This window comes from Hevea brasiliensis, unplaced genomic scaffold (assembly GCF_030052815.1).
Source record: "Hevea brasiliensis isolate MT/VB/25A 57/8 unplaced genomic scaffold, ASM3005281v1 Scaf243, whole genome shotgun sequence".
In the NCBI taxonomy this organism is placed as follows: Eukaryota; Viridiplantae; Streptophyta; class Magnoliopsida; order Malpighiales; family Euphorbiaceae; genus Hevea; species Hevea brasiliensis.
Window position 1 is genome coordinate 94113 of NW_026614744.1, and position 19875 is coordinate 113987.

General features: G+C 32.1%; 1 non-coding gene across 1 annotated transcript; it reads left to right on the plus strand.

Moving 5' to 3' along the window:
• Positions 1-507: 507 nt before the first annotated feature.
• On the plus strand, positions 508-615 carry LOC131176792 (small nucleolar RNA R71). The gene has a single exon (XR_009146685.1). It is a non-coding gene; the product is annotated as a small nucleolar RNA R71 (small nucleolar RNA).
• Positions 616-19875: the final 19260 nt, after the last annotated feature.

The window sequence follows — 19875 nt, forward strand, 5'->3', positions numbered from 1 at the left end:
ACTGAAAACTAGGTGATGGTTGCCTAGGTTGTTGGTATTGATGCCCTTGTTGTTGTGGTGGAAAGTTCTGTGTTGAAGCTTGATTTTGCTGATTCCCCCATGAAAAATTGGAATGATTCCTCCAAGCATATGAAGGATAATCTACTCCACGACTCATTGTTCATGCATAAGTAACTTGTTGAGAACTTCAGAGCATGATGATGAACCGACTAGCATACTTAAATCCTCCATTTTCTTAGCAAGGACATTAGTGAGTGCATCAAATTTGGCATTGATCATGTTGAATGGATCAAGCTCATACATTCCGACAACTTGCCTTTTTGAGTTGGAGTTGACCCTCTTGGACTACTCCATAGATGGTACTGTTTCTTTGCTATTTTCTCTAATAACTCATAAGCTTCATCTTCATGCTTAATGATGAATTCCCCTCCAGTTTGAGCATCAATGATTCCTCTGATAGCAGGAGTGACATTTGTGTAAAAATTCTGGTTTATCATCCATTTAGGAATGGCATGATGTGGACATTGTCTCTCCAACTCCTTCCATCTCATCCATGACTCATAAAGAGTCTCATCTTCTCTTGGTCTAAAAGCAATCATTTGATTCCTCAACTCTTGAGTTTTCAGTGGAAAGTATTGGGCAAGAAATACATCGTGAAATTGCTCCCAATTTGTAATTGAGTTGTGAGGTAAAGAATCAAGCCAATCCAATGCTCTATCTTTCAAAGAGAATGGAAACAATTTTAGCCTTCTTTGCATCATCGGATACTCCAGGTTGTTTTTGCATGTCACAAATCATAGCAAACTTATTCAGATGTGTGTGTGGATTTTCAGAAGGATGAACCCCAAATTGAGAATACTGAATCATTTGAAGGACTCCAAAATCCATCTAGGAACTATTTGCATCAATTCTTGGTCTTGCTATGCTCTCTCTCAAGTCATCAAAACGAGGAAAAGCATGATCCATCATACTTCCCTAAGCGATTAGCATTTACTACCTCTTCACCATGGGCTGCATTTTCATTATTTTGACCATTTCGGCATTACCAACACCAATTCTAATTCTTTCATCACCATATGCGCTTCTAATCCAGTTTCTATCAAGGCTTCTTTTCTTTTCTGGTTTCTTTCTTGTTGGCCTTACAAAATTTCTCAATTTGAGGTTGAATAATAAGGATGTATCACTTGTGCTTCTAGCTCTTCTCATAAAAGATTAAGAGTACGAAAAGAACAAACAAACACAAAATGAAAAGATAACAGAGATAAAACTAAAAAACAACTAAAATAATCAAGAATTCAATCTTAAACAAACAACTCCCCGGCAACGGCGCCAAAAACTTGATGCGTCCCAACCGCAAGTGCACGGGTCGTACAAGTAGTATAGAAAAATATCGATACCACGAGGAGTTGTGTTAATGATTGAATTTTCGATATAAAAGTTGACTAAATTGAAGTATTTATGAAATTAAAATAATGACTTAATGGGTAATGGAGTATGAAATCTAAATGTGCAAATTTAATAATCTATTCAACTATGTAATGATTTAACTAAATTTGCATCAAATTAAAATAAAGCAAATTCAAATATGGCAATATTCAAAATGGCAAGTAATTAAATTCGATTAGAAATTAACAATGATAAAAAGCGATTAGGAGTTCGGGATTTCATATTCAAGCTATTTTGGGATTTTCCCTAGCTAACCCAATCCATGAAATTTATGGGTTTAAAGGAGATTAATTCTAAAATCCTTTGAAAACTCTTTCGAGTGAGACAAAGAGTGCCTTAATTAACTTAATCCTACTTTCGTGGAGTTAAAATTAACCAAGACCCATTAGGTTCTTTAATCAATCTATTAAAACCCTCTTAACCCTTAGTCTATTTCTAGATCTAAGTTAATTAAGTCCAATTTCTTGATTAACTATCACTTGGTTTTCTCCTTTCTGTGCTTCAACCAAGGATTAAGAACATAACTTAATGGGGCCCTTCATTAAGCATGTGAATAAGCACACAAGAAATGGATTAAACCTCATAAATTCATTAAATTGGGACTAACCCAGTTCAAATCCACAAAAATAACTAAAATATTACATCCCTTACTCCAGAATCAAAAGTAAACTACTCACTATCCATAATGCTTACAAGATATGATGAGTTTAAATGGAAATAAAGCTTTAATCTAAGCTAAGAAGTAAGAAATTAAACACTAGAAATGTAGAAAAATGTAAAGGAAGGAAGAAATCTGCAAATCTTGGTTAAAAATGGTGTGGAAGGTGAAAATGACTCCTCCAATTCTGCCTCTCTTCTCCTCTTCTTCTTTTCTCCTTGCCTCCCCTCTCTAAAATGGGAAAATGGGACTATTTATAGCATTTTTCTGACATGGAGCCCTAAAATGGTATGTTCTAGGAGGAATTATTTGAGGGAATCTCCTGCCAGCTCATTAATGAACTCTTCATGGGATCGCATAAGTGGATGCATAAGTTATGCGATCCCTTATCTGATTTTAACTGGTCTGGGTCACTTATCTTGTGCATGACTTAGTGCATAGGTTATGCACAATTTCGTGAATGTGCATAAGGGAGGTGAGAATGTGCATAAGCTATCTGATCTCCTTATGCACATTTAATTTGGATTACGGAATAGTGATCTTTCTCCTTATGCAGATCTGCATAGCTTATGCGGCAAGTTATGCACAGTTTGGTCAATGCATATTTCAGCTTGAAAACTTGTTTTTGACCTCTTTTTGCTGTAGAAGACACTCCTCAATGGCAAAATTCTCTTTAGTCCTTCAAAAACACCATTTTTCCTACAAAACAAAGTAAAAATTACAAATTAATGCAAAATTGACAACTATGAAAAACTAACTAATTAACTAATAAAATTAGCTAAAAATGGTTAATAATCAAATAAAAAATGGTTATAAAATTAGACCTAAATGACTATGCAAAATGTATGCATCAGGGAACCTATTTTCCCACTATAAATTGACATGAAACTACTATAAAGCACTAATAGTGCATGACATGAAATGATAAGATTATAAGTAATTAATAATACTAATTTGCCCAAAGTATACCTAGACTTATTTATATAGCATGGACCGATTGGTATACCAATTAGGGACTACAGATTATAGTATTGCCCATAGGAATAATCATTGATAGATAATATATGTCTAATGTGATTGTTCTACAGGCTTTATGCCTGCCCGTTGGCCATTGTGCCTAATTTTATTTCTGGCTTTATACCTGCCCACTGGCCTTGTGCCTGACATGACAGATGTATACATGATAGGCATACGGATGTCTAACTTGCATACTCCCGTGTATTCAGTTTTTATAGTTTGTCATAGGTTACTTGGGTACAGATATCAGTAATACACTTTAAATTTAAATAATTACATGAAGAGATTACAAATAAGAGTAATAAGACTGAACATGGAATAAATGAACAGAAAAGATTCTGATTAACTTAATTTGCTACCAAAGTTCTATAAACAAGTAAAAGACTATAAACTCATGAAATCTATATTTCCTTATAAAGTTATACGTGAAATAAATATTTCAATTATTTAGTTATTTTTATTTCAAATTATTGCACCACTAAGCAGAAATGCTTAGCTGTTGGTTTTTCCATCGCGTAGGTACAGGAGACCACCAGCAGCTGCAGTAGAGCTTATATAGGGCTTTGATCAGATCTGCTGTAATGTAGATGGTCACCTCAGACTATTATTTTGGTAGGGCTTATGTATAGCTAAATTTTGCATTTTGGGTATTGTATATAATTAAATGCTGTAAATCATTTTGTGATTGTAAATAGAATTGTAAATATTGTATTTGATTTTATATGAATGAAATGAAGTATTTTATTTACTTAAAATGATTATGAGTATTATGATCACATGAAATGAATATGGACTATTTAACAGGTAAATAAGGAAACCCGCCATGTACTAATAAAATAGAGGAGACTCCATCCAGGTCTCTACAATAATAAGATGTGAATAAAAAAAAATTTCTACACATAAGATAATAAAATTAAATAGACATTAAATTAATATTATACACGATAAGAAAGGATAGAGTGCTCCAACACTGAATGTAGCACACCTTGCTCGACTACACTGTAGATGGGTGAGGGGTGTTACATTTATTGGTATCAGAGCAAAGGTTTAGGCATTTCTAGGCATAGGTTGACAGAAAGATATAGTGTGCATAACATGCATGAGCCTTTATTTAGGAGTCGAGGTGACACTAATGCAGATCTGTTCTTTATCTGTTTTATAGGATTGATGGAGTCTGATCCTTTAGAGCAAGGATCTTTCAGACCCGAGAAGGAAGAGGTTGGTAGTCATATACCTACTCCTAGTCAGGAGCGAGACAAGAAAGGGGAGTCATCGCATGGTGCAGTGGGTAAAGCACAGCAGGCATTCTTAAAGCAGATGACCCAGATGCTCCACCAGTTTACCGGAGCCATTCCACAGCCACAGCCACACCTAGTACAGCGATTCCCACTAGAGAAGCTGAAAAAATATAGGGTCGTCGACTTTATGCGTAAGAAGGAGCATGACCCAGCCGCTGCTGAGCATTGGCTAGAGTGGACTGAGAGAGTGTTGAAACAACTACACTATACACCAGAGCAGCAGCTAGAGTGAGCTCTATCGTTACTACAGGAAGAAGCCTATCAGTGGTGGGATATGGTGTCTAGAGCAGTGCAGCCGACAACGCTTACTTGGGATTTCTTTTTTACTGAGTTCAGAAAGAAGTATATTAGTCATGTGTACCTAGAGGCTAGAAGGAGAAAGTTTCTGACCTTGAGGCAGAGGCAGCTCATGGTTTTTGAGTATGAGAGAGAGTTTATAAGGCCAGGAAGATATGCTCGGGAGATAATGCCTTCAGAGGCAGATCGGTGCCGTAGATTCAAGGATGGACTGAACGATAATATTAGACTTATAGTGACAACACATGGGTATACAGACTTCTCTAAGTTAGTGGCCGCAGCTCTTAATATAGAGAGAGTATGAAATGATGAGCAAACTAAGAGGGATATGCAACGAAAGAGAGGTTTTGGATAAGGCCAGTCTAATACACCAGTTTCTAAGAGTAAAAGGCCCAAGGGTTCCTAGGGCCAAGGCCAGAGATAAAGGTCTCAATTTAGCCAGAAAGGAGGACAATCTAGAGCATCAGTGGGGAGTACTCCAGAAACAACAATAGGGTGATTAGCCTCCATACCATTATGTACCCACTGTGAGAGGAGGCACCGAGGACAGTGTCAACTGTTGATCGGGGGATGCTTCCGATGCGGAGCTACTGATCATTTTCTATGGGATTGTCCCCATCGGAGTGTTACTACTGCCCCACCACCTACTAAGAGATCTGCCCCCATAGCATAGAGAGGTAGATGACCCACGAGGCCAGAGGTGATAGGTACCTCACAGAGACCAGCTTTTGAGACTATTAAGCAGCCTGAGGCTCGAGTAGCACCTCGTGTATATGCTATGAGGGCACAGGAGGAGTCAAAGCCGGCAGATGTTAGCAGAGGTATATTTTCTCTTAAATACTTTAGTATATGCATTGGTAGACCCATTATATGAGATGAAAGAGAATAGATGTAGTTCCTTGACTATTTACACCGAGTAAATTTTAAGGACGAAATTTTTATTAGAGGGGGGGAATTATAATGCCCTCACTTTAGGTAGTTTGTATATTCTACTGTTCCGACAACTAACGTCTGTTCGGACAGTTAGAATGTCTGGAACTATACTCAAACTAGAGTGAGGAGGCATAAATTGACTGAATAAAGACTAAGAAAAATCAAGGAAAAATAAAACAAGCAAAGTGCAACTCGGTTAAACGAGCCGGGGTCATAGCGATGGGTGACCGTATGGGAAAGCGACTGTGAAGTTAGTTGTCGACCCCAGACCTGTGAGGAACCCTAGAAAATAATTTTTGAGACTTAATTAAAGGTTTACTAAGGATAAAATGACGTTAAAAATGTCAAAGAAAATTCAAGAAAATTTATTAATCGATATAAATAATTATAACTTGATAAGTACAATAAGGGGCATTTTGGTCATTTCAACCTCAGAGTTGAATTTTGACCTAAATGTCAATTAAAATGAGAGGGATTAAAACACATAAAATAAATTAAATTGTGAAATTATACTTAGAAATGGGAAAAGAAAAGAAAAGAAAAAGAAATAAAATTTTATGGTGAGCATGATGTCATGATGACATCATAAAAAGTGAAGACCAATGGGGAATTAACAAATGCTCATTAAGAGATAAAGAAGACATAAAAATGGGTCAAAATTCAATTAAAACAACCATCTTCTTCCTCTTTTCCTTTCATGGTTGAATTTCACTTCCCATACTCTCTCTCCATTTTCTTCCTTTTCAAAGCTTGATTCCCTAAGTTTTCTACCCCAAAACCCTAAACACCTTTTAATAAAAATTCACCCCACACCTTGAGGAAGACAAGGGCAACCAAGAAGTGAAGGAAAATTTAGATTTGAAACTCAAAAGAGGTTAGTGCAATAATCACCCTACCTTTTTTCTTTAAGTATTGTAAGCATGTTGAAACAAGTTAATATGACATGAAAATTGAAGAAAATAACAAGTATGTGAGGAATTAAATTTTTGGCAGCCATGAGAATTTATGGGATTTTGATGAAATGAAGTTTATACTTATGGTTACTAGTGTTGATTAACAAGTAAATGTGATTAGCATGTTGATTCACATGTGGTGTGCATAAATTGAGAACTTTAAGTTAGGGTTTTGACCTAACTATTAGGGCTTTTCAGAAATTGATTGAAATTGACTAAATTGAGATTCATTGTTGCTGTTTAAAAGTGCCATGAATGCCAATTGAAGTTTGGGAGTTGGGAGAAATTGAATAGGGAGTGTTAAATTTTTATGTAGGAATTCGGACCTATGAGTCCAGTGTAGTTTTTGAGCTATAAATAGAGTTGTATTGTTCCAATTGGTATGAAGCCAATTGGAGAAGAAACTAGGGTCATAATGCCCCATTTTTCATGAAGAAACTGTGCTAAAAAACTATCCCCAACCTGGCTTAAAATTGACTTGAATTCGGGTAACCCTAATTTGGACTTGGAAAAAATGACCAAATGAACAGTAAATGTTCAAATGGCCATAACTCACACTAGAAAGGTCAGAATGACCTGATTCTTGAAACATAGGAAAGGTTAGACATAGAAGCACATTTTTCATGAAGAACATAGAATCCAGATATGCCTCTAACCAAGTCAAATTGTTAGCATAATTTAGATCAATAAAACTATCCAGAACTAGTCTGCCCAAAATTTATTAGACTTAGGCTCACCCGACCAGTTTTGGCAAAAATGTCATAACTTGGTCTACAAAATTGCAAAAGAAATGAAACCAGTGGCAAAAGTTTTATAAGACATAGATCTATAATATTGATTTTTTTACCTGAACCCAGAACCCAAGGAAAGTAAGTCAAATTGTTAGAACAAATTAGTACACCAAATCCTAGAATTTACCTCAACTACCACCTGACCCCAAAACAGATTTTATACCATAACTTTCACTAGAAAACCCAAATGGGATGAGCCAAACTGTTCTGGAAACCTAAGAGATACGGCTTCAACTTTAATTTAGAAACTTTTCTCAAAATTTGAGTGTAAGAACCCTAAAATGAGAGTCAAATCCACTGACCTGAACCTGAAATCCTGTAGACATAGGGTACCTGAGTCCAAGCAAGTTAATTTGCTATAATTAATTTTAGAAGACCTGAACAATTGTAATTCAAAATTTTGAGTAATCATAAAACATAGGGTAACAACTTCTATGCAGAACATTAGGCCTAAAAGTAGCTGTAACATGTCCAAATAATTAGGAAAAAATTGACTCCAGAATCTATTTGGTTCTGGAACTTAAGTGAGTTAAGGAACCATTTTTGGTTATTTGACCATAACTTTAGTTTTAAAACTCCAAATGACATGATTCAAAAAGGAAAACAAAGGCAAGACATAAAGAGACAACTTCCATGAAGGAAGTGTAGTCAAACAGTAGCTACATCTTAGCCAAACTGCTAGGAGAACATAAGATACCAAATCTGGACCTAAAGAAAGTTCAAAATATTATTTGACACATGACATGTAAATTACCTATATGAATTGATAAATATATAAGTTATATGAAAATGAAGGGGGAACCTATTTTCCTACTATAAATTGACATGAAACTACTATAAAGCACTAATAGTGCATGACATGAAATGATAAAATCATAAGTAATTAATAATACTAATTTGCCCAAAGTATACCTAGACTTATTTATATAGCATGGATCGATTGGTATACCAATTAGGGATTACAAATTGCAGTACTGCCCATAGGAATAATCATTAATAGACAATATATATCTGATGTGATTGTTCTACAGGCTTTTTGCCTGCCCGTTGGCCATTGTGCCTAATTTTATTTCTGGCTTTATGCCTACCCGCTGACCTTTGCCTGACATGACAGATATACATGATAGGCATACAGATGTCTAACTTATATACTCCTGTGTATCCAGTTTTTATAGTCTGTCATAGGTTACTTGGGCACAAATATCTGTAATACACTTTAAATTTAAATAATTACATGAAGAGATCACAGAAAAGAGTAATAAGACTGAACATGGAATATACGAATAAAAAATATCCTGATTAACTTAATTTGCTACCAAAGTTCTATAAACATGTAAAAGACTATAAACTCATGAAATCTATATTTCCTTATAAAGTTATATGTGAAATAAATATTTCAATTATTTAGTTATTTTTATTTCAAATTATTGCACCACTAAGCAGAAATGCTTAGCGCGTTACTTTTTCCATCGCGTGGGCATAGGAGACCACGAGCAGCCGCAGTAGAGCTTATACAGGGCTTTGATCAGATCTGTTGTAGTGTAGATTGTCACCTCAGACTGTTATTTTGGTAGGGCTCATGTATGGCTAAATTTTGCATTTTGGGTATTGTATGTGATTAAATGATATAAATCATTTTGTGATTATAAATAGAATTGCAAATATTGTATTTGATTTTATATGAATGAAATGAAGTATTTTATTTACTTGAAATGATTATAAGTATTATGATCACATGAAATGAATATGGACTGTTTAACAGGTAAATAGGGAAACCCATCATGTACTAATAAAATAGTGGAGACTCCATCCGGGTCTCCACAAAAATAAGATGTGAATAAAAAAAAAATTTACATGTAAGATGATAAAATTAAATAGACATTAAATTAATATTATACACAACAAGATAGGATAGGGTGCTCCGACACCGATATAGCATACCTTACTCGACTACACTATAGACGGGTGAAGGGTATTACACCTGGTGATAATCTGATCGTAGGTCTATTTTGGAAAAGTATCTCACTCTTTATAGTTGGTTAAACAGGTCATCAATCTGAGGATGTGGATATTTATTCTTAACAGTTACTTTACTCAACTGTCTATAATCAATACACAAACCTCAGAGATCTATTCTTCTTCCTCATAAATAAAATAGGAGCACCCCAAGGTGAAGTACTTGGTCGAATGAAATCCTTATTTAGAAGCTCTTGCAACTACTCCTTTAGCTCATTTAACTCTATTGGTGCCATCCTGTAGGGTGGCATAGAGATGGGATTTGTACCCAGTACAATATTTATGCAAAACTCTATTTTCCTCTCTGGTGGCAACCCTAGAAGCTCCTTAGAAAATACATCCATGAATTTTCTAACAACAGGAATATCTTTCATATTTATACCTTCAGTAAATGTGTCCCTTACTAGTGCCAAATAACCCTGACATTCATACCTCAACATCTTCCTGGAGCTAGTTACTGACACTAGATTGTATAGAGCCACGCTTCTATCAGCATCAAAACTAAACTCTTTTACTTTAGGTATATGAAAATACACACTTTTATTCTTGTAATCTAGGGTGGCATAATGATTTGATAACCAATCCATTTCCAAGATCACATCAAAATCCATCACTGGCAAAGGAACCAAGTCTGTCAGAAGGATCTTCTCATCCACTACCACTGGACTATGAGAAAAAACCATGTCTACATCTACATTATCACTAAGCAGGGTAACTACAAACAAAGGACACTCTAGAGCTGTAGGATTTCTACCCAACCTCAGGGCAAAAACAGGGAAAATAAATGAGTGCATAGTACTCGGATCTATCAAAATATATGCCTCAAAGGAACAGACTGGAAGAATACCTGCCACATTTGAAGCCTGAGCATCTTAGTGGGTCAAGGTAAAAACCTGAGCTTGAACCCTACCTTGAGCTGCGAAACCCTGAAGTCGACTCCTGCCTCCAAATCTTCCTTTAAATCCACATCCTCCCTGTCCACGACCCTATTAGAATTATCCACCATGCTGGATGTGCCAGGGTGCATCTGACGGGCCATATTACCAACAGAACCTTGTGACCCCATTAAGTGCTCGCTGAACATAGGACATTCCTTGGCAAAGTGGCCCTGTTGGCCACATCTGAAGCATCCACCAGAGCTCATCAAATAAGGCTCGGGTGTGATTTGCCACATTATATGCATGGCGCTAAGGAGGACCCTAAACTAGATCTTGAACTGTTGTAGCCTAAACTCTGACCACTACTTGAGCCATAATCTGGCCTGAATCCTCTAGCTCTATGTTTGTGACCCACATTCTTATTCCCTCTAATCCTTCTACTGTGGTGACTCTGGCTGTCACCCATGGTGTGCATCTATGGGAAACTGGATGACCCTTTAGTCTTATTTTTCTTTGCTTTGTTTCCATCATCTCCTATGTAGCTAATTTCAATTTGCCTGGCCCTATCCACTACATCAAAGGGTTGATCTGACAATATAGCCAGGTTTGCATACTCCTATTTAGCCCCTTAGAAACCTCTTCACTTTTATGCTTTCTGTAGCAACTGCTATCAGGGCATACTTGCTTAGCTCTAGAAATTCAGAAACATACTTATCTATAAACCTACTATTCTGTCTTAAGGCCTCAAAGGCCCACTATTTTTAATCTTTAAAACTCTTTGGTACAAATCTGTTGATGAATAGGTCAATAAATTATGTCCATGATAGCCCCTTAATGCGAGGAAGCACATAATCTGACATCCACTGTCTAGGCACGGGCCTCAATACACGCTGCACATATTCTATTAATCTGCTATCAATTAACTGCAGCTCTATCCCTACCTATTTGTAGGAGTCTAAAAACTGATAGGCATCATTCGTAGTGTCATAAGTACCTAACACTAATTTCTTAAAATTTATAATCTACTTATACGGTTCCACTTTTTGTACTGTGGGCTACTGCTATTATGGAGGGCAAAATATATACTGTGCCATTATATCAATAGTCCTCTATAGACTAGCTAAAGTAGCTGCCATTGGATCCATAGGACCCTAGGCCATGAAAAACTATTCCTGAACTGGTGGCTGCTACTCTTCTATTTGAGCAACTCTAGATCTCCTGCCCCGTCTCCTTGGGGCAGGCACCTCATCTTGTGCTGATACTTCATCTAGCATTTCACTTTCTGGTGTTGTGGTAGCTCTTCTACCTCTATACATTTTCCTGAAATTCAGTAGCATTAGCCCATAAAAATCCAAAACAATATACTAAGCATCTCTACTAACTCATAACTACATATAGGTACATAAAGCAAAAACTAAATGCAAGGATGACAGTGCAAGGACGAACATGGATCCTGTACTCCTCATGTGACCTCCTAACAAGACTCTTCTTAAAGCCTTAGACATGTACTTCCCATGAATTTGTAGCCTAAGCACTGATACCAACTTTGTCATAACCTAAATTTTAGGCTGGACTGGCACTAGGACTTGGGTCAGCATAAGGCCCCCAAAGCTCGTAGTAAGCCTAACTATTCTCTAGCCCAACATTAAAGCCCATATCCAAGCCCATTTTCAAGAAATCAACCAGACAGAGTTCGGCCATAACCTGGACCATCCAACATGGAGTTCTCAACTCACCTGACCTGTAATCACAAAATATACAAATTTGGAGAGCTAAGCTCACCTTTACAATCCTCAATCAATTAATGAAGTCTAATGGGAGCTCGGCTCCCTCATCCATCCTATATGTTCATCCCATTTGACCATACATATATAATATTAAGTTTACAACCTCAATTAATAATATTTTACAGCCCCAAATCAATAAAATATTTTTAGCACATGCGGAGTTCTAGAGTTTACATCAATAACATAACATAAATACAAATACAGCGATTAGTAGACCTGCGAGGAAGAAAGCAGGTAATTCATAAAAAAAAAAAAATCCCTCCTGTAGCCTAAAAAAAATGATGAACAGGAGTGAGCATTTGACTCATAGAGTAAGATATTAATTTTACATACAATTTCTATAACTATCTAAATCTAGTACATCCCTAAGAATAAAATACAACATCTTCACACAATTCAAACAAGTCAAGTCATAATCACACCAAAGGCAATCTGGAGCATTCATAAACTTATGTGTCAAATCCATACTCAGACATATATATATGGGAGCTGATCCCCTATACAGCTCCCTTAGTTCTAACCTCTGCCAGTAAGATCAACTCAAAGATGAACTTTCTCTTAATATCCAAATGCGAGGGCCAGTGAGATCAACTCAAGTCGTGCCTACCCCGACTTATCCATAATAAGGATCGGGTCCTAGCGAGTCAAGCTCCAGTCGCGTCTACCCATCTTACCTATATCCATATACACACCACATGCACACCAACTCACACACGTGGCTCCAGATCGCCATAAAGTAATAACCACAGCAATGTCATCAAATACAAATGCAATACAAGGCATGCCTAGCCAATAACTATATACATATATCTATAAGTGATGCATTAACATGCCTTGAATACATAATATTATTGAAATTATAAGTAAAATTAATATTTACTCACAATATTTTATAAGTCACTGTGGTAGTTGGGCGGAGAAGAAAGGCTGGCTCGGCTCACTTAAACAATTACATTACAAACTGATCAATGTTTACTTAAAATAAAACTTTGAAAGAGTCAAAGATAGCCTAGATTTTGTCAAAAATTCAACAGAGTTTCCCCTGTACTTAGACCTACCCAACCTGCAAAAAGACTCAAATAACACTTTTAAATCATACACCTCAATCCATATCCCATCAATATCACATGGCCCCTCCTGGGCCCTCCAAAATAGGCAATACTTATAAAATTGAAAAATTACATTTTTATCCCTAAAACTAACATTTCATAAAAGTCATTCACACGAGCTCTAAAATTTTTAAAATTTTGCCTTGCGGTCCTTAACAATATTACAAAGCTAATGCAAAAGGAATTATAATTTTTTAGCTACCCACGAACATTTTATGGATTTTTATTTTAAACTCGGCACTACATAAATAAAGAAACATAAGGTTCTCGTTTACCTACACCAATTACAATGCTTGGAATGCGTCTGGGGCATCTACAAATGGTAGGGAGGACCACAATTCCAATCCGATTATGAAATAGCTCCGGCAACCTGTCTGTCTGACCCTAAATTGTAGATTTGGGCGCTAGTTGAATTTCCATGAAACGAAGGTACATACGCGAAGCCCATACTACTAAGGGTTAGAATATAATTTTAACAAAAATAAATAAGCTCGTTTAAAGCCTGAAAAAACACTTCGAAGTCCGTGGGATCCATCGAATTTTTGGAGTCATAAAATTTTGAAATTTATATTGCCGCGAAGCTTTCGTCGAGTGGAGCATGCCAGTACTCTCGGAATTTTCTTTGGGTTCCCAGTTTGGGAGAAATTTAGCCAAAAGTCAAAATAGGTTAAAACTTTTTGGGCTAAAATTGGACAATTCGTTCAATGAAAATTTGTAATCTTAGTGTCTATAAAAAGCTCTCGAGAAGTATAAGGTGTTTGGGATAAGACCTGTTCCGATTAACGGCCGGATCTGCCAAATTTGGCCTTGGAAGTTGAAGCATAGAGCGATGAAGGGGGAGGATTTTGGCTAGTTTCTGCAACTGGAGGCGGCGAAGGCGGGAAGGGGTTCAAGGTTGCTGCAGGTGGAGAGGAGGAAGGGAGGCAAAGGCGACAAGGAGGAGGCAGGAGGAGAGAGAAAAGGAAGAGAGAGGAGGGACGTCGGGAGTGCCAGAGAAGAACGAAGAAAAAGAAAAGGAATCGGTTCAATTCGATCGATCCAATTCGATCGGTCTGATTCGATCTAGTTCGATTTAGTTGGTTCGATTCAAGATATCCAAAATTAAAATTTTCTACTCTACCCTGAGACAAAAAATGATGCTCAAAAATTCTAAAAAAATTACAAAAGACTTAGAAAAATTTATAGAGTCTAAATATATTTTTAAATTCGCCACATGGTCTTCAAGTTAATTTCTAAAAATTAATGAAATTTATTATTTTAAGAAAATCAAACCCAATTTAAAATTTAGAAAATTTCAAATAAATTTTCATAATATTTAATATAATAAAATATTAATATTTACATATGAAATAATTATTTAAAATTTAGAAAATTTCAAATAAATTTTCATAATATTTAATATAATAAAATATTAATATTTACATATGAAATAATTATTTAAAAATTAGGGGTATTACATATATCATTTTAGAATAAATTTGTATTTGTCTTCAATTTATTTTTTTCTCCTCCTTAGGAGATTTTTTTTCTCTTTTTTGTCATGAAGTTGTTAGGTGTTTTGTTATTTAGATAGTAGTGCAATGATAGGAAGTACAAGTTTTCTTTTCATAAGTAGATCAAAGTACACATTAGACTTATAAAAAGACTGTGGAGTCGAATAATGGTGGATTATCACCTAGTAAAACATACTTCCCGCTGAATAGGCAAATCAAATGATCAATTAACATAATCAAATCTTTAAAATTAAGATAATTATTATTATATTTTATATAAATAATTTATTATAAATTTTTTATGTACAATTATAGTAATATGAAATTTTATACTTAAATTTATATTCAATCTCAATTTAATAAATGTTTTCTTTTTTATTTTTAAAAAAATAACATAATATTATCCTATAACAAACGGAGATAATTTTATTATTTTCTCTCTTTAAAATTCTTGTAGCGTGTGTAGATACACATTTCTGTCCACATGTCAACTAACATTTATAATTTTATTTATTCTCACTTGCAAATGTTTTTTAAAATAAAATAAATATAGAAACCTAAGAAAATCCATTAGTGGGCATTAATGAACACCAAACAAAACCTTGTTCCCTATCAAACTAAGTCCAAATATAGAAAGGAGGCCAATATATAGTTTCGAATACAAAGCCCATATCCATTTATTCATTATATTTTTGATAAAAACATGACTTTAATGTGAGTCCCTTTCTCTTGGCAAGCCTTTTTATTGTTAGTGTAGTATTCCTCTAGGCCTACGAGTCTACAAATCTATCATGGTAAGTGAGTAAAGACTCTAGAAGTGTTCTATTTAAACCAAAAGCCTGAGTTTATATTTTACTTAAATGTCTGTTTAATATTGAGATTGAAATGTCAAAATTATTTTTTTTAAATATTATTTTAGATATTAATAAAAAATAATTTTATTATTTTAATATGTTATAATTAAAAATTATCAAATTTAATAAATTATTTTTACCCTTAAATTAAGGAAAAAAACTTATAAAATGCAGAAATATATTTATAAATTTTTCATATTTTTCTTCCCCATTTTACTAGAAAATAAAAGTAAATAAAAAAATTTATTTTCCTATTGAATTTTCTTTTCTTTATTTTTTCTTAATAAAAGAGTGTTAAAATGTTTTACCCATAACATTATTAATTTTCTAATAATAAAAATAAAATAAAAATGACCTTTTTTTATAAATAACTCTCTCTCCTTCCTTCTGCCACTGAAAAAGTTTTCCAAACATGGTGCAAAGGTGATTGAGAATGAGAGCAGTTTAGCTTCGACAACGTACAAGCACGGGTTTCACAGTTTATACGGCAATCAATCACATCAATGATTTCACATGTCAATCAGTCACGTTAAATCACAAGTTCGGTTGAAATGAAAAAAATATTTAATTAATTTAATTTTTTAGTATTTCAATTTAATCAATCTAATTCAATTTTAAAACGACCTGACCCTGTCAATAAATACTTATATAAGTAATATGGGGTTGATTTTTATGTCAATTTTATTTATAAAATTAAAATTTTAAATTTTAAATTATTTTTATTGATAAAATTTTATTTAAATATAACTTATGATTTTACATAATTAAATAAAATAAAAATCAATCAAATCAATAAAATAAATTCAATTCAATAAAATTTGATTAATTTGATATAATTTTCAATTTCAATCGAAATTATATTTTAATTGAATTCAAAACTATGGTAAACCGTGGGCACTTTTATTGAGCATTATATATCTTTTACTTGGTTTTATTTATTCTGTAATATATTTAAACGTTTTAATATATATAGTTATTAATAATTTTAATTTATATATTTTTTTTTAAATTTTAATATATAAAAATAATATCTTAAATTTTTTATTAATTATTTAATATCTTTTTTTATTACTTTTTATTTTTTAAAATTTTTAATAAAGATTTTATAATAGAAATAATCAAAATCTATTTATACTATAAATATATGTAATAAGTATAAATATATAAATATATGTGCTTGTCATAATATTAAGAGGGTAATTATTAAGTAATTTATAATTTACATATAATAAAAAGTGTCAAGTAATAATACCACAAAAAAGAATACCACATGAGAATATAATTAAAAAAATATTATGTGTTAGCCTTAAAAAATTCCTGCCTATTTTATATAAATATATATATATATATGAATTAAGATACTAACTTACTGATCGAATAGTTGCTCTAGGAGGTCAAGAAATTTATTTATTTATATATATATATGAATTAAGATACTGACTTACTGATCGAATTGTTGCTTTAGGAGGTCAAGAAATTTATTTATTTTTTTTGTTCTAATGTGCAAAAGATAGAATGGAAAATATTATATACCAATCTCTTTAATTTAGGTAAAACGTTTATTTAAACTTTTAAGTTATATCAAATAGTTATATAAATTTTTAAAGTATTTTTACATTTAATTAAATCTTTCAACTTTTTAAAAAAATTAAATAAATTTTTTAATTTTTAAAAATAAATCAAATAAGTCATGCGAGATAAATAAGCTTTTAACTTTTAAAAATAGATAAAAAAAATATTAAATTATAATTTACCTCTAACATAAATCATGCTAAAAACATGCACGAATATTTTCTAATACACTGGATTCTCATCAACAATTTTGCGTATGTGATTTACAAAATTCTGGTAGGTATCTGTCATATCTTGGAGCAGATGAATAAGTTGTTCTTTATTGAATGATTTAAGAAGCTTTTCTATGTGTCCTCATGCACTAGAAGATCTTTATGCATGACCTTAGCTAGATTTATATTAAAGATAAATTATAATTTAATTTTTTTTATCTATTTTTAAAAGATAAAGAGTTTATTTGTTCAAAATTATTAAAAAAACTTATTTAATTTATTTTTAAAATTTAAAAAATTTATTTAATTTTTTTAAAACTTGAAGAATTTATTTAAATTCTAAAATATATTCAAATTCTAAAATATTTTAAAAATTTATATTACCAATAACATATAAATGCGGAAAGTTTGCCCTTAAATGCGGAAAGTTTGCCCTTTAATTTATTATTTAGTTATGATATGAATTTTTTTTTTTTTTTTTTGGTTTTATCTTCCATATAGATGAAGGTAGGACAATTCTAGTTTTTCAATCATGCTTTTGGAGCAATTATTTTTATATATTATTTTTCCAACAACAAAATACTTGTTTAATTGTCCCAAGATGGAAATAATTAGGACGTTAGGCAATTTCAAACTTCAATTATTTTATTAATGTTGTCTAATTCAAATGAGAGTTATAATTTTCTTACCATTGGATCCACGTTCCCCATTCTTAGTCTAGAGAGCAGAAAAATCAACTTTAGTTAATTGATTGCCTCCTTCTCTCAACATTGGATGCTATTAAAAATAAAAAAAAGAAACATTGGACCCTTCTAGGCCAAGAATTAAATCAAGTTACCATTTCACTCCATTTGAAAATGGTTCGTATGATAGAATTTAATTTAATATAAATGATTTTGAAAAAAAAAATGTTTGAAATATTTTTAAAATAATAGAATTCATTTAATTACATTATTTGGAACAATTAATAAGTGAGATAAATGTATTTATTTTTTTATATTCTGTTTTTATTTAAAAGAAATAAATATAATTTATACTTTATTTATTTCACAAAAAATAACTTGCATATTAAAAATATTTTTCATAAAAAATATTTTTTTTTATAAAAATATTTTGTATTATTTAATTATAATATTAAACTAATGATTGTAATGTTAAAGAGAAAGTTATTTTCCTTAAAAATAATTTACTTTTCATTTTAATTAGAAAAATATTTTTCGTTTGCTTATTTTTCTGAATGCTCCAAATGCTAAAAAATGTGAAAAATATTTTTCAAGAAAATATTTTTTAAAATATTTTTTGTGAAATAAATTAAACTTTAAGTAGGTAATAAAAGAGTGGCTAGTTATTCTTTTTCTACCTTTAAATTATAGAGAGTAGCCTAATTAATCTAAATAAAAAACTTCATTATTAAATTAATTGAATTCTTATAAAATTATGTTACTTTTCACATGAATTCATTTGTTTAAATAATTTTTTTAATTAAAAAAATTGAATTCTAACAATTTTAATTAAATAAATTGATTTGTATTAAAGCATGACAATTGATAAAGAAAAACTTAATAGAATTGATTTTTTTTTTAATTTTTGAAATTTTCAAATACACTTGATTATTATTTATTTTATTTATTTTTATTTTCATTTTTAGTGTTAGTATTAGGCCTTCCAAAAAGTCACCATTCAAGTTAATTGCCACTAATAGCAAAGGTCAATAATAGATAACTTGATTATACTTTGTCAAAAAAAAAAAAAAAAAACTTAATTATACATAAACGTAAACTATAAACCAAAATAATTTATTTAAATATTTATTATATTTAAGAATAATAAGCTTTTATGCAATTGTACATTATGTTACATTTCACTTGAGTCTGAAATATTAAGATTTAGAAGATAAAAGCTGGCTTAATATTTCAAAAAAACAAAAACAACCCCATGAATTAACATTGATTATAATTTATAATAAAATCAGTAAATATTTACAATTAATCATAATTATAATGGAGGCTTATCATTGATAATCTTTTTAAACACTTTGCTTAATGCTTCTGTTTAATTACATATATATATATATATATATATATATATATATATATATATATATATATATTATTAAATAAAAAACTCAAATTTAGGACTACTAGTATTTTTAAATTAAAAAAAAAATACTAGTTGCAATAATCAACTGAAGAAGGCATATCACCCACTACAATAGGACTACATTCGGAGGATCCTCACTATTTACAGCACCCTTAGCTAGGCCAGACCACCGATTTAGTCTGAATCAATTTCGATTTAGAAGGAAGTGAACTGGAATCGGATTGTTAGAGACAATTCTAGCAAGGTTAGATCCTTAGGTGGTTTTAGTCCGGTTCAAGAGCAATTCCAATTCCAGTTTACAATTGTTTTGGTTTCTTGTAACGATTTCAATAGAGGCATAATTCAGTCTAGTTTCCAATCGAACCAAGAAAATAATCTTTCAAAATTTTGAGAATTAAATAATTTTAGCCATAATTTGGCAAAAATATAAGAAGAAACATTTATCAAACAATATTTTCATT